General features: G+C 42.0%; 1 protein-coding gene across 2 annotated transcripts in view; it reads right to left on the bottom strand.

Moving 5' to 3' along the window:
- daam1a (dishevelled associated activator of morphogenesis 1a) overlaps positions 1 to 22047 on the bottom strand; it is a 168496-nt gene that overhangs the window by 95096 nt on the left and 51353 nt on the right. The window lies entirely within an intron of this gene.

The following is a 22047-nucleotide window of genomic DNA, read 5'->3' on the forward strand; positions in this document are numbered from 1 at the left end:
GAACTTAACAGGGTTCAGTCAATTACTGCACATCGTTGGAGCTCAACCATCGATCCACTATTCGATCTTCTCCGACCTCTACAACCCGTGCACCAGGGACCGCCCTCGGTGATTGACCAGCAGCGCCTCCAGCACCCTCATGATCTCCTTCCTGACTCCCCAAAAGTCTGCGCAACAACAGTTCACAGACCCACAAGAACAAATAACATCAAACCCAATTGGTTAACAAATGAATACAATTCTCGTTATCAGTAACTATAACCCAAACAAGCTTCAAGAGTGCTCTGCAAGAAAAAGCACTCTCTCACCAGTTAGCATAACAAAGAAGCATTTTTATTTTTAACAAACAAAGAAGCCATTTTGATTAACATACACAGTACATATAGGTTGGGGGAACAGTTCAATGATGGGGCTGCGAAGTTATCCCCTCTGATTCAAGAGCCTGAGGTTGAGGGATAATAACTTCTCCTGAATCTGGTGGTATGGATCCAGAGGCTCCAGTACCTTCTTCCTGATGGCAGCAGTAGGAAGAGAACATGACCTAGATAGTCATGATAGATACTGCTTTCCTGCAACAATGCTTCGTGTAGATGTGTTCAATGGTGGGAAGGGTGTTACGCATGATGGACTGCACCAAATCCATTCTTTTTTGCAGGCTTTTCCATACAAGGGCATTGGTGTTTCCATACTAGTACATGAAGCAATCAGGCAATTATATTCTCCACCACACACAGATGGAAATACGTCAAAGTTTTAGATGACATGCTGAATCTTCGCAAACTTCTAAGAAAGCAGAGGCACTGCTGAGCATTTTTCTTGATGACACTTATGTGCTGGGCCTCTGAAATGATAACACTGAGGAATTTAAGGTTGTTGACCTTCTCCACCTCTGATCACCAGATGAGGACTGGCTCATGGACTTCCGGTTTCCACCTCCTAAAGTCAACAATCAGTTTAATGGCTTTGCTGACACTGAGTGAAAGCACCACTCAGCCACATTTGAAGTCTCCTTCCTATATGCTGATTCAACACCACATTTGATTCAGCCACTGACTGCGGTGTCATCAGCAAATTTAAATATCAAGTCAAGTCACTTTTATTGGCATTTCAACCATAACTGCTGGTACAGTACATAGTAAAAATGAGACAACGTTTTTTCAGGACCATTGTGTTACATGACACAGTACAAAAACTAGACTGAACTATGTAATAAACACAGAAAAAAAACTACACTAGACTACAGACCTACCCAGGACTGCATAAAGTGCACAAAACAGTGCAGGCATTACAATAAATAATAAACAAGACAATAGGACAGTGAGGTGTCAGTTCAGGCTCTGGGTATTGAGGAGTCTGATAGCTTGGGGGAAGAAACTATTACATAGTCTGGTTGTGAGAGCCCGAATGCATCAGTGCCTTTTCCCAGATGGCAGGAGGGAGAAGAGTTTGCATGAGGGGTGCATGGGGTCCTTCATAATGCTGTTTGCTTTGTGGGTGCAGCGGGTAGTGTAAATGTCTGTAATGGCAGGAAGAGAGACCCCAATGATCTTCTCAGCCGACCTCACTATCCGCTGCAGGGTCTTGCAATCCGAGATGGTGCAATTTCCAAACCAGGCAGTGATGCAGCTGCTCGGGATACTCTCAATACAACCCCTGTAGAATGTGATGAGGATGGGGGGTGGGAGTTGGACTTTCCTCAGCCTTCACAGAAAGTGGAGATGCTGCTGGGCTTTCTTTGCTATGGAGCTGGTGGTGTTGAGGGACCAGGTGAGATTCTCAACCAGGTGAACACCAAGAAATCTGGTCCTCTTAACAATCTCTACCGAGGAGCCATCGATGTTCAGCGGGGAGTGTTCACTCCGTGCTCTCCTGCAGTCAGCAACCATCTCTTTTGTTTTGTCCGCATTCAGAGACAGGTTGTTGGCTCTGCACCAGTCCATTAGCTGCTGCACTCCCTCTCTGTACGCTGACTCGTCGTTCTTGCTGATGAGACCCATCACAATTGTGTCATCAGCGAACTTGATGATGTGGTTCGAGCTGTGAATTGCAGCACAGTCGTGGGTCAGCAGAGTGAACAGCAGTGGACTGAGCACACAGCCCTGGGGGGCCCCCGTGCTCAGTATGATGGTGTTGGAGACTCTGCTCCCCATCCGGACTGACTGAGGTCTCCCAGTCAGAAAGTCTAGGATCCAGTTGCAGAGGGAGGTGTTCAGGCCCAGTAGGCTCAGCTTTCCAATCAGTTTCTGGGGGATGATTGTGTTGAATGCTGAACTGAAGTCTATGAACAGCATTCAAACGTACGTGCCTTTTTTTATCCAGGTGGGTTAGGGCCAGGTGGAGGGTGATGGCAACGGCGTCGTCTGTTGAGCAGTTGGGACAGGACGCAAACTGCAGGGCGTCCAGTGAGGGGGTAGCAGTGTCTTTATGTGCCTCATGACTAGCCTCTCGAAACACTTCATGATAATGGATGTAAGTGCAATGGGACAGTAGTCACTTAGGCAGGACACTGAAGACTTCTTCGGCACGGGGACGATGGTAGCAGCCTTGAAGCACGTTAGGACAGTGGTGCTGCTCAGGGAGATGTTGAAGATGTCAGTAAGAACAAATATGGCATTGGATCTGTGCTCCTCCTCAGAGTCATGAGTATGTAGAGTCATGAGTCAGAGTCAGTCATGAGCAAGTAGAACAGGGGACTAAGCACACAGCTTTGAGATGCACCTGTGCTGAGGGAGATTGTGGAGGATATATTGTGCCGATCCAAACTGATTGGTGTCTGCAAGTGAGGAAATTGAGTATCCAGCTTCACATGAAGGTATTGAGGCCAAGGACTTGAAGTTTTGAGGGGATGATAGTATTGAATGCTGAGTTGCAGTCAATAAAAAGCATTCTCGTGTATGCATCTAGAAGTTTCAAGATTGAGTGAAGAGCCAACGAAATAGAATCTGCTATTTACCTGTTGTGACGCGAGGCAAATTGGAGCAGTTCCAAGTTGCTTCTCAGGCAGGAGTTAATATGTTTCATCACCAACCTCTCAAAACACTTCATCTCTGTGGATGCATATACAATGGACAATAGTCATTGAGGCAGGTTACTACAAGGAAAAGAGTTAAAGATTTCAAATGAGTGGCACGTTCTATTTAGGCACCAGTATAACTGAAGCCTGCTTGAAGCAGGCAGGTATCCTCAGACTCGCAAAGCAAGTGCTCTACCAGAACACCTCATAGATTAACATTATTATCCAAACTTAGTTAAGCAAAAACATTATCATAGAAGTAAACTTTAACATTTGCTCTCTTAAAATTGCAACATCACATTTCAGATGCATTGCACATGTATTTAACTTGCTTTAGCTCATGACAGCTATACTGGCTAACTAAATAAGCCCGGCACTGACATATTTTGATATACTGAGCTGAGGGATCTAAAGTGCATGTAGGCCCTCTGTTCACAATATTTTATGCTCTAAACCCAAAGCACTAAGCAGTCAGAAAGCAGGAGATCATATGCACCAACTTTTAACCTCCAACCCAACTCAGAAGGGTGTTGACCCTCAAACTAGACAAAAGACACACTCTGCATCTGTGGTTTAAAATGCCATCAAATTACAAAATTTTCTTATGTGTTAGAAACTGTAGTTCTAGTCAGAGAACATAAACACAATCTGGAGATAAAACTGCAATTATCGAATTCAAAGCTGCTGTATAATTGTAGTTCATTAGTAACAACAGTAGGTTGAGCAAAGAAAATTAATTTGTTTTAGAAAAACATGGTCCCACAGGGAATTGGGAGTATTGTGTTTAAAATCACCCACTCACTGCAATTAGACTTTAGGCAAAAAAACATGAAGGTGCTGCTGTCAGATGCATCTTTCACTATTTTAAAACACTCTTCAGAAACATTTGCAAATTGTTGAACTAAAATTGCATGAATCAAAGTCAAAATTAAAAGTGAATTTAGTTCAAATATAATTACACCACTGAAAATTAACTATAAACAAAAATATACGAGGGAATACATAAAACATTGCTGTCCTTTACAAAAGGTCACCAAGCTCATTCAAATTATTAACATCTTTACATCTATCAGATGTAGCTGATGTAAAGCTCAAGGCCCAGATTCCAAGTCCCTCAGCTCTATCCAACCCATGTCTGCCACTGGGCTCAATAGTGTGTGGGAGTTCTGTCTCCAGGATATCTCTGACTTCTGCACTGAGACAGTGAAATGCAGTGAGACAGTGGATCCCCCAGTTCCCAATCAAACCATGCCAACAAAACAAAAAAGCACAATCTGGTCCATCTTTATTCAAGCCACAGGTTTATAGATCAAGAAACACACTAAATTAGAAAAGGCGGAAACAACCCACCGTATAAATTCTAAATTCCCAACTGGAGACAATATCACTAATAACCACTTATGGTACAATTTAGAAAATTTCCTTTTCATATTATTGTTGAACTCTATTTCAACCATTTCTGGCTTGAAAGTTCCTGAATTTATGCTTCATTGTTACAGATTTGCTTCCAGTGCATATCCTCTCAATTTTAAATTTGGAAAAACACAGAAGATCTGCAGAAATCTTTTCAATTTCTGAGGTGAAAGAAGTTTTAAAATACTTTTTTCATGGTTGTAATAACCACTCTACAGTGAAATACCTGGAAAAGTTTATTCACCACAAACACAGCAAATTACTGCTAAAGTTTAGCACCATTTGTTTTCGTTTACGTTCATTGCTTCGATATTACAACTAAAGAATCACATTTAATTTTTTAATATCACACAAAAATGCACTTATTTAGTTATACTGCTAAAGATTACTAGCTCCATTAGTTTCACATTAAAATATTTTCTCAGAAAGACTGCTTTTCTGAAACCCAGTATTTCAATGATCATTGTACTCATCACCTTGAAGGGAATTGATGCAATGAAAAGATCGTATTGGAATATATCAGAGACAATATTTGCAATAAACTCTCATGGATGGATTTCCTGGAGTGATCTTAATTGTCTTAAATTGTTGAGCAATCCTCCATAGATTTTCCTAAAATTGACATAGGTTTTGCAGCTATTGGGAAGGACTGTCCAGTGGTATCCTTTAAATTATCAACACAGGAAATACTGATTTTCTTTTGATCTTTTCATATAGCTGTGATAAAAAATATTGAATAGGCAATTTTTCAATAAACAATTCTATACCTGCAACAGTATTCAGAAACAAAGGGGAAAGTTACTCTCATCCTCCTCACAACACCCCCCCCCCAAAAAATCTGGCCCCACCCCAAAGAAAAGATACTGAGATACACAAACCCATGCAATTTAAGCAATTATTTTGTTAGTCCATGGATCCCACATGTTCTGAATTACATAACACACAACGGATGTATTTAAATTCACCACTAAACCTACCAAATAAATGCATCACTTACATCCTCACCAGCAAACTTAACTGAAATGATTTAGATTTTCACTGCTTGCTCCTGGGCATTTGTCTCTTGCATACTTCAAAGCAAAAAAAAAATTAATACTGCATGATTCTGCATGAAAAGCCATCCAAATGATTCAGCAACAAAATATTTTCCTGCGCTGATTTCACTTTTGAATTGGTACTGAATCGGCTCATATTGTTAAATACATACTCCAAGCTTAATCTCGTATATGATACAGCTTAGTAAAATCTTCGAAAATTACACCATGAGGTTGTTGCTTCCCTACCTCTTCAAACTAGTCAGCTCATTGCATCTTCTTTCTCTGCTGAAACATACATGATATTTTCCCCCTTCACAAGATCGGCCATCCGGTTCCTGGAGCCTGCTACTCCATTCAACATGATTATCGCTGATCTACCCCAGGCCTCAGCTCCTCCTCTGTTCTAGACCCTCACCGCTCTCAATCTCTACCTCCTCTTTAAGTACATTTACTGAGCTAGATTCAATAACTTCAGAGCAGAAAATTCCAAAGGTTCACCATTTTCTGTGAGAAAATGAACAGTCTTTCAACCACGACTCCCACCAGTGAAAACATCTCAACATCTACCCTGCCTTGTCCCATCAAGATTTTACATATTTAAATGAGATACCACCTTATTCTCTGAACTCTAAAGAATACAGACCTTCATATCATCTTCTGTAATGCTTTGGTTGGTATCTATAGACATACCAATACTCTACGTGCAAGGGTATGTGTGCTTCCACCATCCTTGCTCCTTCCATGTGCCATGTAATAAAATGTCTATTCAAAGCAGAATATTAACCTTTATGCTGCTTTTTAACTCAAAGTAATTTTTTCAATGTCAAAGTAAATTTGCTATCAAAATATATCTCATTACATACAACCTCAAGATTCATTTTCTTGCAGGCATCCACAGGAAATTTTTTTTTAAAATACAATAATCAATGAAAAACTAAACAACCAATGTGCAAAAGACAAATTGTGCAGAGAAGAGTAAATGAATATACAACATATGCTGTAGAGAATGAGTCTATAGGTTGGAGATTCAGTTCAGTGTTGAGGTGAGAGATGTTATCCGCACTTGTTTAGGAGCCTGATGGACGTAGGATAGTTCCTGTTCCTGAAGATGCTGGTGTGGGACCCAAGGCTTTTGCACCTCCTACCAGATGGTAGTAGTGAGATGACAGTGTGGCTTCGTCCTTCGTAACGGATGCTGCTTTCCCGTGGCAATGTGCTCAGTGATGGAGAGGGTTTTTGCGTCCAACCCTCAGACAAGCCCAGCTCGTCTCCGTCCAGGGGAATCAGCCTTTGGCCCTGCCGAGCTGGGTAATCACGTTTGTGTGGATGCTGTGTAATGCACTGAGCTGTTACAAACCCACAATGCTAAATATCAGACAGTACACCATATGCAATTAAATGATAGAACTTTATGAATCTTAATCTGAATATAGGGTTAGTAACGGAAATAAACAAAAACAGGGCCCAAGTCAAATCAAACTCACGTTGGAGCTCACTCAGTAGTCATTCTTCCACCATCAGTCGCCTTTGAACGTCGCTGACCTTTGGACCCTCAGATCCCAGTCCACTCCACCCGGTGGTCTACCAGCTCTCTCCGAATGCGTCTTCCCTCTTCATCTCTCCTCGACAAAAGACCATGAAAGACTGGGCTCCCAGACACACAAGAAAGAACAACATTTCTCCCATTGGACAGCCACTGAATTCCAGAGTCCCATTATCTCCAGTCATAACCCATACATTGCTGCTACAGAGAAACCATTACCTTAACAGTGGAACATTACATACAAAGCTATTACATTAGCCTTAGCAGTGAAACCTTACAGCGAGTTACACGCATGTGAGAGACTGGGCTGTACCCACCGCTTTTTGTACACTTTTCTATTTCTGGGCATTGGTATTTCTATACCAGGTTGTGGTGCAACCGGACAGGATACTCTCCAACACAGAAGTTTGTCAAAGTTTTGGATGACACACTAAATCTATGCAAACTTCTAAGCAAGTAGAGATGCTGCCATGCCTTCTTTGTCATATGCTGGCCTCAGGGCAGATCTCCTGATATGGTAACAACAAAGTATTTAAAGTTACGGACCTTTTCCATCTCCAATCCCTTAATGAGGGCTGGCTCGTGGACACCCGATTTCTACCTCCTGCAGATGATGGTCAGCTCTTTCTTTTGGTTTTGCTGATGTTGAGAGGTTGGTGTTGGCACTATTTAATCAGATTTTCAATCTTCCTCCTACATGCCGATGCGTCACCACCTTTGATTCGCCCATCATGGTGTCATCAGCCAAGGGCACTGGAGCTGTACTTAGCCTCACAATGATAAGTATAAAATGAGTAGAGTAAGCACTAAGCACTCAGCCTTGTGGTGCAGCTGTGCTGATGGCGATTGTGGAGGAGACGTCGTTGCCAATCCGAACTGACTGGGATCTGCAAGAGAAGAAATTGAGGATCTAGTTGCTCAGTACTGAGGTCTAGGTCGAGGAACTCACTTATTAGTTTCGAGGGGTTGAATGCTGAGTTGAAGTCAATGAACATCATCCTGATGTATGCACTTGCATTGCCCAGATACTCCAAAGTTGAGTGAGAAATCAATGAAATGGCACCAGCTGTTGACCTACTGAGACAGTAGGCAAATTGAAGTGGATCCAAGTCACTCCTCAGGCAGGAGTCAAAATGCTTTGTGATCAACCTCTCAAAGCACTTTATCACTGTGGACACAAGTGCTACTGGAGGATAGTCAATGATAGTTCCTCTCAGGCATCTATATGATTGAAGCAGGTGTATGTCAGACTGCTGAAAGGAGGATTAAAAATCTCAGTACTCTCCAGCCGGTTGATCAGCACAGATCTTTAGTACTCCATCTGGGCCAGATGCTTCCCATGGGTTCACCTTCCTGAAAGATGCTCTCACATCAGCCTGAAATCACATAGTCGTCAGGCAGTATTGGGGTTCATAAAGGTGCCTTCATGGTCTGTCTGTCAAAGCGAGCGTTGAGCTCATCTGCAAGCAATACCTTGTTATCACTTATGTTGATTGCGTTTGCTGTGTAACAGGTAATGGCATTTAAGCCCGGCCACAGCCAATTGCATCCTTCTGTGGCTCATTTGGTACAGAAATACCACTGCATGTGAAGTAGCTTTCCACAGGTCATACCTTGACCTCCTGCACTTCCCTGAATCGCCTTCAGCTGATTATGGATCCGTTGGATCATCCAGCGCTTCTGGCTGGGAAACACTCTAAATGATCTTGTGGGTACACACTCGTTCATGAGTGTCTTTATAAATTCCATAACAACCATCGTGTATTCATTCAGCTCCTTTGATAAGTCCTTGATTGTGGTCCAGCCAACTGATTTGACGCAATCCCATAGCCACTCCTCTGCCTCCTGTGACCATGTCTTCATTGCCCTTACCTTTCGCACCTTGCTCTTTAGCCTCTCCCTATCTGGAGGGAGAAAGAGGACAGCCAGATGATCAGATTTCCCAAAACGAGGTCAAGGGATGGAACAGTAGCCTTTCTTGATGGTAGCATAGGAATGATCAAGTGTATTGGGTCTTCTGGTGCTGCAGTGATGTGCTGACAGTAGTTCACCAGCGATTTTAATCAAACTAGCCTGATTGCAGTCCCTAGAAAAGATGTTAAAGGTGTTAGGAGAGGCTGGTTCTTATTTGTTATTCAGGGTACCTGCGTGCTTTTTTGACATCTGCCTTTGGCAGTATGTAAACTGCAGTCAAGATCACAGTGAAGAACTCTGAGTGAAATGGTTAGCACTTAATCATTAGATGTTCCAGGACAGGACAACAAGAATGGGACAAGACTGTGCCGTCCGAGCACTTAGATAAAAGGAGCTGCAAATTACTTAGAAGTAAGGACTGAGAATCTATAAAGGAACATAGAATAGTACAGCACATTACAGGCCCTTCGGCCCACAATGTTGTGCCAACCCTCAAACCCTGCCTCCCATATAACACCCCCCACCTTAAATTCCTCCATATACCTGTCTAGTAGTCTCTTAAACTTCACTAGTGTATCTGCCTGCACCACTGACTCAGACAGTGCATTCCACGCACCAACCACTCTCTGATTGAAAAAACTTCCTCTAATATCCCCCTTGAACTTTCCACCCCTTACCTTAAAGCCATGTCCTCTTGTACTGAGTAGTGGTGCCCTGGTGAAGAGGTGCTGGCTGTCCACTCTGTCTATTCCTCTTAATATCTTGTACATCTCTATCATGTCTCCTCTCATCCTTCTTCTCTCCAAAGAGTAAAGCCCTAGCTCCCTTAATTGCTGATCATAATCCATACCCTCTGAACCAGGCAGCTTCCTGGTAAATCTCCTCTGTACCCTATGCAATGCTTCTACATCCTTCCTATAGTGAGGGGACCAGAACAGGACACAGTACTCCGAGTGTGGCCTAACTAGAGTTTTGTAGAGCTTCATCATTACATCGCATCGCTTAAACTCTATCCCTCGACTTATGAAAGCTAACATTCCATAAGCTTTCTTAACTACCCTATCTACCTGTGAGGCTACTTACAGGGATCTGTGGACATGTACCCCCAAATCCCTCTGCTCCTCCACACTACCAAGTATCCTGCCATTTACTTTGTACTCTGCCTTGGAGTACCACCTCATACTTCTCCAGGTTGAACTCCATCTGCCACTTCTCAGCCCACTTCTGCATCCTATCATTGTCTCTCTGCAATCTTCGACAATCCTCTACACTATCTACACCACCAACCTTTGTGTCATCTGCAAACTTGCCAACCTACCCTTCTACCCCTACATCCAGGTCGTTAATAAAAATCACAAGAAGTATAGGTCCCAGAACAGATCCTTGTGGGACACCACTAGTCACAACCCTCCAATCTGAATGTACTCCCTCCACCACAACCTTCTGCCTTCTGCAGGGATTCTGAATCAATTCTGAATCCACCTGGCCAAACTTTCCTGGATCCCATGCCTTCTGACCTTCTGAATAAGCCTACCATGTGGAACCTTGTCAAATGCCTTACTAAAATCCATGTAGATCACATCCACTGCACTACCCTCATCTATATGCCTGGTCACCTCCTCAAAGAACTCTATCAGGCTTGTTAGGCACGATCTGCCCTTCACAAAGCCATGCTGACTGTCCCTGATCAGACCATCATTCTCTAAATGCCCACAGATCCTATCTCGAAGAATTTTTTCCAACAGCTTTTCCACCACTGACGTAAGGCTCACTGGTCTATAATTACCCGGACTATCTCTACTACCTTTTTTGAACAAGGGGACAACATTCACCTCCCTCCAATCCTCCGGTATCATTCCCGTGGACAACAAGGACATAAGGACAATAAGGACAACAACCTCCTAGCCAGAGGTTCAGCAATCTCTTCCCTCGCCTCGTGGAGCAGCCTGGGGAATATTCCATCAGGCCCTAGGGACTTATCCGTCCTAATGTATTTTAACAACTCCAACACCTCCTCTCCCTTAATATCAACATGCTCCAGAACATCAACCTCACTCATATTGTCCTCACCATCATCAAGTTCCCTCTCATTGGTGAATACTGAAGAGGAGTATTCATTGAAGACCTTGCTCACTTCCACAGCCTCACGGACATCTTCCCACTTTTATCTCTAATCGGTCCTACCTTCACTCCTGTCATACTTTTGTTCTTCACATAATTGAAGAATGCCTTGGGGTTTTTCTTTACCTTACTCGCCAAGGCCTCCTCATGCCCCCTTCTTGCTCTTCTCTGCCCCCTCTTAAGCTCCTTTCTTCCTACCCTATATTCCTCAATAGACCCATCTGATCCTTGCTTCCTAAACCTCATGTATGCTGCCTTCTTCCACCTGACTAGATTTTCCACTTCACTTGTCACCCATGGTTCCTTCATCCTACCATTCTTTATCTTCCTCACCAGGACAAATTTATCCCTAACATCCTGCAAGAGATCCTTAAACATCGACCACATGTCCATAGCACATTTCCCTGCCAAAACATCATCCCAATTCACACCCGCAAGTTCTAGCCTAATGGCCTCATAATCTGCTCTTCCCCAGTTAAAAATTTTCCTGCCCTCTCTGATTCTATCCTTTTCCATGATAATACTAAAGGTCAGGGAGCGGTGATCACTGTCTCCCAGATGCTCACCCACTGACAGATCTGTGACCTGACCCGGTTCGTTACCTAATACTAGATCTAGTATGGCATTCCCCCTAGTTGGCCTGTCAACATACTGTGACAGGAATCCATCCTGGACACACTAAACAAACTCTGCCCCATCTAAACCCTTGGAACTAATCAAGTGCCAATCAATATTAGGGAAGTTAAAGTCACCCATGATAACAACCCTGTTATTTTTGCACCTTTCCAAAATCTGCCTCCCAATCTGCTCCTCAGTATCTCTACTGCAACAGGGGACCTATTGGATACTCTCAGTAGAGTAACTGCTCCCTTTCTGGTCCTGATTTCCACACATACTGTCTCAAAATAGGATCCTGCTACAATACCCACCCTTTCTGCAGCTGTAATAGTATCCCTGACCAGTAATGCCACCCTTCCTCCCCTTTTCCCCCCTCTCTATCCCTTTTAAAGCACTGAAATCCAGGAATATTGAGAATCCATTCCTGCCCTGGTGCCAGCCAAGTCTCCGTAATGGCCACAACATCATAATTCCATGTATGTATCCAAGCTCTCAGTTCATCACCTTTGTTCCTGATGCTTCTTGCATTGAAGTACACACACTTTAGCCCTACTACCTTACTACCTTTACACTCTTTATTCTGTTTCTCTTTCCTCAAAGCCTCTCTATATGTTAGATCTGGCTTTACTCCATGCACTTCTTTCACTGCTCTATCACTCCGGGCCCCATCCCCCTTAAAAATTAGTTTAAACCCTCCCGAACCATGCTAGCAAACCTACAGCAAGGCTATTGCTCCCCCTTACGTTCAGGTGCAACCTATCCAATCTGTACAGGTCCCACCTTCCCCAGAAGAGATCCCAATGATCCAAAAATCTAAAACCCTGCCCCCTGCACCAACTCCTCAGCCACGCATTCAATTGCCATCTTCTCCAATTCTTACCATCACTATCACGTAGTACTGGCAGCAATCCTGAGAACGCTCCCTTGAGGTCCTGTTCTTCTGCTTAGTTCCCGAAACTCACATTTCAGGACCTCATCCCTCTTCCTGCCTATGTCGTTGGTACTAACATGTACCACAGCTTTTTGTTGCTTTCCCTCTCGTACCAGGCTGTCATGCACCTGGTCAGAGACATCCCGGACCCTGGCACCCGGGAGGCAACAAACCATGTGGGTTTCCTTCTCACATCCACAAAATCTCTTGTCTGCTCCCCTGACTATACAGTCTCCAATGATGACAGCTCTCCTCTTCTCCGTCCCATCCTTCTGCACCATTGGGTCAGACTCAGTGCCAGAGGCCCTGCCACCGTGTCTCACACCTGGTCGGTCATCCTCGCCAAAAGCATCCAGGACGGTAAACTTATTATTCAGGGGAATGGCTACAGGGATGCATTGTACTACCCGTCTACTCTCCTTTGCTTTCCTCCCCTCGGACTGTCACCCAACGACCTGCTTCCGGCAGCCTAGGTGTGACTACCTCCCTGTAGCTCTCATCTATGACTACCTCATTCTCCCTTATGAGTCAAAGGTCATCCAGCTGCTGCTCCAGATTCCTCACACGGTCTTCTAGATCGCCCAGCCGCAAGCACTTCTGGCAGATGTGACTCTGCGGGAGAGGGGAGTTCCCCCAAGACTGCCACATCTCACAGGAGAGGCACATCACCACCTCAGGAGGCATTGTAAAGACTAACTGGGAACAAGCTCGTCCTCCACCTCTTCTTGTTGAAGCCTCTCGAGTCAAAGCCTCAAATCTCCACTCCTTCATTGGCCCACTCACTCACTGGCCGCTCCACTTGAGCTACCCCTCTATTTATTTATTTGAGTTTTTCAAACTGCTTGGTCAGCTGACCTCAAGTGCCCAATCAGCTGCTTTCTACTGAGTCTGAGCTATTCAAATCTTGATTGACTTGACTGCACAGTCCAACGGCCAAAACTGCCAGAATCTCTCGAGTCAAAGCCTCAAATCTTCACTGGCCCATTCACTCACTGGCCGCTTTCCACAGTCAGCAGCATGAATAGAAAAACACTAAAAAAAAATCATGAGATATTCTGCAGATGCTTGATATCCAGAGTAACAAACACAAACTGCTGGAGGAACTCAGCCGGTCAGGCAGCATCTATGGAGAGGAATGAAGAAATGACATAGGGCCTATCACCTGCCAGCTTGTACTCCTTCCCCTCCCCTACCTTCGTATTGTGGCTTCTTCCCCATTCCTTTCTGTTGGTATCTAATATTTCAATAACATTCGCGAAATACAAAGATGTATATTGTTTGATTAAGCATTCTTTGTTGTTTGCATAATTTATTATGGATTATATGCAAAAATAAGTGCATGATTTATGTCATCACACCCCCAGGTCATAAGTATAGGCCTTGCTTAAAGTAAAAACAAAACATAAACTTTCTCCCAGACTTCCACCTTCTTTCTTTCAATAGGTTTTTGTTTTGGAGTTACAAAACATAATAGTGATGACAACGAAGTTATAAATGAACCCAAGACAACTACCTACCTGTTGAAGCACAGTAAGGCAGTCAAGTGTTAAAAGAAAGGCAAAGGATAGACTAATTCACTGTTTCATAGTTAGTGAGTATCAGGTGATAATAATCATAAACAAACACGGAAATGGCTGGCTTCATGGGAATGTAGATGCATTTGATTGCACAAAAAAAACCCTGGATATTACATACTGAGTGAATTAAGCAGTATTTTAAAGCAAATGGAATAGCTAATGAGAAGCGACTGCTAGTTTTACTGAGTGCATTGGATTATAAGGCGTACAGTTTGCTTAGAAGTTTGACTGCTCCAACCAAGCCAGCCTAAATGAGCTTTGCTGAAAGTAATGCCGGAACATTTAGAACAGAAGCCATTGTTGATTGGAGAATGCGTTAGGTTTCATAAGTAGAATCAAAAGGGAGGGGAGTCCATTTTAGTGTACGCAGCTGAAATGAGCTCTGAGCATTGTCAGTTCAGTGATGGGTAAAATAATGCACTCAGATTATTTACGTTTGTGGAATCTTACAAAAAAACTTTCAAAAATGGCTCCTAACTGAAGCACAACTTGCATTTAAAAGAGCAGTTAAAATCATTGTTTCAGTGGAAACAGCAGAAAGAGAAGTTGCAGTCAAGCATGAGCAAAATTATGATGTCTAAATAGAAAACAGCCTGGCTGAACAAATTCTGCTACCATTGTCCTGAGAAAGGGTCTCCACCCAAAAAGTCGACTGTGCTTATAGACGCTGCCTGGCCTGCTGTGTTCTACCAGCATTTTGTGTGTGGTGCTACCATTGTGGTAGGGGCTCACATATACCAGACCACTGTAGGATTAAATGCAAAACTTGCAAATGCAACAAAGTAGGACATATGCAAAGAGTATGTTGGGCAGACGAAACTGTAATTGGACTGCACAGGAAGAAAAAAAGATAAAAAGTCAAGCTGCAGTTTTAAAAACAGGACTATTCAATATGCTGTTGATGAGAGTGACACAGGACTTAAGATTTACAGTGTGAAAACTAATAAGAGACAAGCAATATGGCTTACACCAAAAGTGAACAGCAAATTAATTAAAATGGAATTGACACTGGCTCAGCTGTTGCAGTCATTCCACAAAATGAGTTTGAATGGCATTTCAAAGATACTGAACTGAACCCTGCAAATATCCAACTAAGAACTTACACTGGAGAAAAGATAACCCCTATGGGAATGACATTTATAACAGTGAAATACAACAGCCAACAAGCCACATTGGGATTGTATGTGGAAAAAAGTCAGCATTGTGGGGACGTGAATGGCTGAGACAACAATTTGACTTGTGATCCATCCACCATTAGCATTCCACATCCCCTGTAATACAGTCAAATTACAATGAATTAAGAAAGGCACTGCTGTGGGTGATGCCACAGCAGTGTTCAAGGATGGCATTAGAAAACTCAAACATATCAAGGGTGAGATAGTGTTAAATGAAAATGTCACACCAAAGTTTTACAAAGTCCATCCAGTTCCTTATACCATCCGTCATATAGTAGCCAGTGAGGTCGATCTCATGGAGGCTGAAGGAATTCTTTCCAAGCTTGAGTGGAGCCCATGGGCAATGCAAGATAGATTCTCCCGTTTACCCTTGAAAAAGGAAATAACTAAAACATTTACAAAAGAAGTCACTCCTCTTGACTTATTCCCCCAATGCAAATCGGAAGTCTCCCTATTACGGCAAAGATGATCCAAAGGAAAACCGGAAAAGACCCTACACTGTCTCAGGTCTACATGGCCGCCCAAAATGGCTGGAATGGGTAGCAGAAAACCCAGTTCCCCCTTTCTACTCGTGCCAGGTTGAACTTGCACTTGATGGGAATAACCTTGTGTGGGAATTGAGAGTTGTTGTACCACTTTAGCTAAGAGTTAAAGTGTTGGAGAAGCTATGTGCCGGTCATCTCAGTGTGATTAAGATTAATGTGTTGGCTTGAAGCTTTGACTGGTGACCTGGGATAGATCAGCAGATCGAGCAGCTTGCCAGCAGTGTTCAGGATGCCAAAACATCCAGAAGGTGAGAGGAGCAGCACATCTCCATCCCAGAGAATGGTCTGCATTGTTCTGGCAGAGGAGTTGTGTGGATTTTTGCCGGACCATTCATGGGCATAGATTTACTGGTAGTAATGGATGTAGCTTCAAAGTGCCCAGAGTATTTCCAACAGCCTCCACATCCACTGCAATGTCTTAATGTGTTGGGAAGACTCTTCTCAATGACTGGTGTTCAGAACATTTAGTCAGCAACAATGGACAACAGTTTGTTGCAGAACAATTTCAGTCATTCCTGAAAATGAATGGAATAAGACATATTACATCTACACCATACGAGCCAGCTACAAATGGCTTGGCAAAAAGATCTGTTCAGAGTCTAAAGAAGACAGTGCAAGTGTTGTCAGCAGAACTGATACTGAATCCGAAGCTTGCCAATTTCCTCCTTGCAGCACACGCCACAACCAATGACTCACTAACTATGCTGTTCCCGGGTTATTCCTTGCACTCGCGTTTGTATCTCTTCAAACTCAATCTCAGGAGGAGTATGCAGGACAAACAGCTGAGACAAATTGAGGGCTCATCAAACAGGGAGGCTAGATATTTCACTCCTGGACAAGCAATCCTGGCGAGGGACTACACAGCTGATCAAAACTGGGTACTCAGAAGGAATAAGAACAAAACTGGACCACTCTCCTACATAGTGGAGATTACATCTGATGTCACCTGGAGACGGCACATCAATCAGTTGAGGACAGCAGAGTCAATTATTAGAGAAGAATGGTATCCACAGCTATAAGAACAACGTTTCTCAGTCCCAGAGTCAACTCCTACAACCACTACGGAGGAAGTCCCAGAACCTGAGATTGTTTCAGAGTCACAAGTCTCACCTGTCAAGCAGAATGATCCCCCTGTAAGGAAAGATGTTATCCCACAAGAGTAAGAAATCCATCATACCAATTTAACCTTCAGGCCTGAATGGGAAAGTTAAAATTGACTTTGCTGCAAATTTCTGTATAGTAGTTATATCATATAGTATACTATGTACACAAGTTGAGATGCATTCAATTGGAATTTATAGTTAAACAGGGAGGAGCTTGTGTTTTTAACATTTCAATAATATTTAAGTAATATTGTCAGAATCAGATTTATTATCACCGGCAGGTGTCGTGAAATTTGTTAACTTAGCAGCAGCAGCAGTTCAATGCAATACATAATATAGAAGAAAAAAAGCAAACAGTATATATATATATATAGTATAGATTAAAAATTGTGCAAAAAATGAAATAAATAAATATTTAAAAAGTGAGGTAGTGTCCAAGGGTTCAATGCCCATTTAGGAGTTGGATAGCAGAGGGGAAGAAGCCGTTCCGGAATCATTGAATATGTGAATATACTGTTTGATTAAACATTCTTTGTGGTTTAAATAACTCATCACAAGTTAGATGTAAAAGTACGTGAATGGCATACGTCATCACGCTACCATATCATCATTTGACCTCACATGGTAGATTCCTGAGGTTTCTGATTCACTATGATGACTTTAGCAGTCTGCTGCTGTCAAGACCATTGAACTGCTTTTGAGTGTCCAAGGCAATCAGATACAGTGCATTCTGGTTGATTGGGACACAATGGAACCAGTACATTTTGGCCCAATTAAGTGGCTGGCCTAATTAGGCAAAGTTTCATGGAAATAGTTAAAAAGATATATAAAAAAAGACAAACTGCCATTTAACTAAGTTATAACTTATGTATTTAATGAAATACATAACAAATTCCACCATCAAAAATACTACAGTATTAAAAAGCTGTGTACAAGTTCCTAATAGTTACCGAACGGAGGAATTTATCTACCGCATTCTTCTGATTGACTGAAAATGAATAAAACTAGCGCAGACACCTAGTGTAGATAATTTACTGCTTTCTTATTGATGATTGCATCCTCCAAATCTTCATTTCCACTGTAATACTCAAGATGACTGTCAATACCTTTAAATTCTTCATAGTCACTAATTGTTGAAGCAGTGAAATCATTTTGATTTTCACTCCTGGCCATTTCTGGCATCCCCAAGCCTGAATACTTGAAACAGCAGTGAACAAAACAGTTCCGAATTGTCTTACAGCTCATTTCTCATCTATGTTCAGTGACAAAAGTTGCTCCTTTTTAAATGCAAGCATGTGTACTGATGCTATTTAGAAACTTCACTCTAAGCACAGTATAATGTCTGATGGCCACACAAGTGCACACGTCTGATGCTAGGTAGAAACTGCTCCACAACAGTCTCCTGTCCCAATAAAGTGGTGTAGCATCCAAATAAATGATGGGAATCCCAGCTATTTTCTCAATTAGTTTTTGTTCTTTAAGAGTCCGCCCAAATAAGCAGCTGCCCCATTTAACCAATGGCCCAATTAACCAGAAGGCACTGTATTTAAAAATCAATTTAGATAATTAAAAGCATACAATAGAAATTAATGTTTAATCAAAAATATATCCAAGTGATTTCAATGTTAAAAAAAGTTAAAGAAAATAAGTTTGTGATTTCTGCTTTATTTGCTGGAAACACTGAAGAAAAATGAGTGTGTTGGCAGTGCTGTAATTTCCTTTGGGATCTATAAAGTATCTATCTATCTACGTTGTTCTAGTTTCATTTGTGGGAAAAGAACAGAGTTAACGCTACAGATCAAGAACAGGCCCGGTCAGGTTCTCACCACTCATCTTTTCAACCCCGTAGGGCAATCAGATATCCCATTCATGGGCAGTATAAAACTAAGGAGGCAGTGCTGAATCCAGCAATGAGCAGCATTTAGAGGTTACAGATAAGCTGGCCATTAAGAATACCTCACCAGCAAGCTTCTCCTGAACCGATATCAAGAGCAAGCTATACATTCCAAGCCTATACTAAAGGAGCTTATAAAGAGCTATGTGCTTTTATTTATTCAGTGGATTTTTGAATGTAATGCATCAGTATAATTAAGTCAGAAGATCATGACAGACATTTCACAGTTCCTGAGAGCTTCCATTGGAGCCCGGTTTCCAAGTTAACAAAACAAACTGAACATCCCTTTGCCTTCACAGATGCTGCCTGATCCACAGAGTACCTCCAGCACTTTACTTTTGCCCTTGTCATTCAGCCAAATTTCAATCCACAATCACGTTAAAAGTGACTGTTCTCATTATTTCGAAGTCCAGCTTACAATCAGCAACAAACCGATTCTGATTTACATATGTAAAAACTGTAGAGTGAAAAATGCAGTTCCAAGCCACCTTTAATGGTTCTTTAGCTGCAACATTTAAAACAGCTAAAAATAAAAGACCACATTCAACAAAACTCCTACTTGATGGAGTTTTGACAATTGCAAAATAGCATCACTTATTTCAAATCAAACATTATCTAATTTCTGCTACGAGGCAAGCTACAGGAAGTTATGATGATCAGTCTGTCATCATAGACCACTTGAAAGAAATAATTCCACACCAAGAATGGGCAATATTTATAACAGAAGCCTCACCAATAAAAGTGTACGCTTGAAGTCAAAACAAAATCTGAACCTGCTTTACAAACAGATGGATTCCAATTATTTCAGAAAGGTGTTAATTTTAACAGCTGTGATGAAAGATCTCTATCCCAACTTGTTATAATATTTGTTTACAAGTACTCAGATAATTAGTTGTTTTTTTTTAAAAAACTATCTTCAGACATTCAGTAGAAACCACAAATTATTGCATTTTATTAGTGCCTACAATGTCACAATTATTGCCCCTTTTCTAGTGTTGAACTATTGCTTTCAACTGTTTTATTATGGAAGACTGATCAAAATAAATTTTTGTAGTTATAGAAATATGCAATGCATGAGCTATAATTATTAGAGATATAGAGTGCCACGGAACACTAAAGCACAAAAACAAATTCTTTGGCCCATCCAATCCATGCTAAACTATTATTCTGCCTAATCCCATCTACCTGCACTAAAGCCCTCTCATCCATATACTTATCCAAACTTCTTAAACGTTGAAATTGAACCAGCATCCACCACTTCCGCTGGAAGCTTTTTCCACACTATTACCACACACCGAGTGAAGAAGTTGCTTCCCATATTCCGCTTAAACATTTCACCTTTCACGCTTAACTCAAGACCTCTAGATCTAGTCTCACCCAACCTCAGTGAAAAAAGCCTGCTTGCATTTACCACTCATAATTTGATATACACCTATCAAATCTCCCCTCATTCTCCAATGCTTAGGGGAATAAAGTTCTCACCCATTTAACTTTTTCCCTATAACTTGGGTCCTCAAGACCCAGCAACATCCTTGTAAATTTTTTCTGTCCACTTTCCATCCTACTGACATCTTTCTTGTAGGTAGGAGCGCAGAACTGCACACAATACTCCAAATTGGGCCTCACCGTCTTGTACAACTTCAATATATCACCCCAATTTCTGTACTCAACACTTTGATTTGTGAAGGAAAATATGCCAAAAGCTTTCTTTACAACCCTATCTATCTGTGACACCACTTTTAAGGAATTACGATATGCTCAGATCCCTCTGTTCAACTGCACTCAGTGCCCTACCATTCACTATGCAAGTCCTACCCTGGTTTGTCTTCCCAAAGTAAAACATATCTCATTCATATTTATTAATGAATGTTTGTTACTTGCAGCACATGGTGCCAATTTGTTGATGATTCTCCAAATTGCAACAACTAGGAGTTCTGATTATAGCACACACGACCCTATGAGGCCGCTTAGGAAGAATTATTTCATTATGTTTGTGCAGGTAGGCTTTCCATTAATTTCAATTGTTGGGCTGGATTGTAAAATTTTGCCTTCCCCAACTTTACAATATGGGATGCATATGGAGAAAACCTGGATTCATTTTGTATTCCCATTTTAATACAGTGAACGGTTTATTCTACAATGTAGTAAAAATTCTAGATTTAATTTTTCCTCTTATTTATTCCCAATATTGTCAAAAGTAGAGTTCCCTAACCCAGCAAACCTACGCCATACAGTTTTATTGTATATGTAGGGTTTTCATCTCCACCAAATTTTAAAAATAAAGATACAGAAAAGGCAAAAGCTGGAGATATGTGCTTCATGATAAACTTTCAATGGTGCTACTGTCCATTTTATTTACCTAGGGAGTTCTCCGTAATCCTGACCACAGTTTACATACCACCAGCTGCCGACTATAGTCCAGAGCCTGAGATACTGCATGGTGCCGTCTCCAAACAAGAACCAGTCCAACACAACGCATTTCAAATCATAGTCGGAGACTTTAACCAGGCTTATTTGAGGAAAAGCCTAATTACCATCAGCATACAACTTGTAGTACCAGAGGTCCCAGCACACTAGATCACTATTAGACTAAGACTTGTTCCATGCCTAGGCCACATTTCTGTAAATCTGATCACTTGGCAGTCCTTCTCCTCCTTCTGCATATTGGCAGAGACTAAACAGCAAATCTCCAGAGGTTAGGACAACAAAGAGGGGTGCAAAAGACAGAGGAGCAGATTGCTTTGAGTCAAATGTACTGAACTGTGTTCAAAGACTCATCTGTAGATCTGAATGAATACACCATGGTTGTCACAACTTTACTAAAACACGAGTGTGTCCCCACAAAATCAGTCAGTCAGTCTTCAACAACCAGAAGACCTGGATGAACAATGAGGCCCACAATCTGCTGAGGGCCAGATCAGAGACTTTCAAGTCTGGTGACCAAAGTGGCAATTCCAGACTAAACGCAAATCAACTAAGAAAGCTCGACAGTTGTGACAGAGCTTGAATACTAACACCTCTAGTAAAGTAAAATCAAGCGACATAGGTGACAACAAGGCTTCACATTCCAGATGAGCTCAATGCTTTCTAAGCTAGCTTTGACTTTCAAACATGGAAGAACCATAATGAGCAGCCAGAGCCCTCAATCACCTTGTGATTTTCA

This window comes from Hypanus sabinus, chromosome 2 (genome assembly GCF_030144855.1).
Source record: "Hypanus sabinus isolate sHypSab1 chromosome 2, sHypSab1.hap1, whole genome shotgun sequence".
Classification (NCBI taxonomy): Eukaryota; Metazoa; Chordata; class Chondrichthyes; order Myliobatiformes; family Dasyatidae; genus Hypanus; species Hypanus sabinus.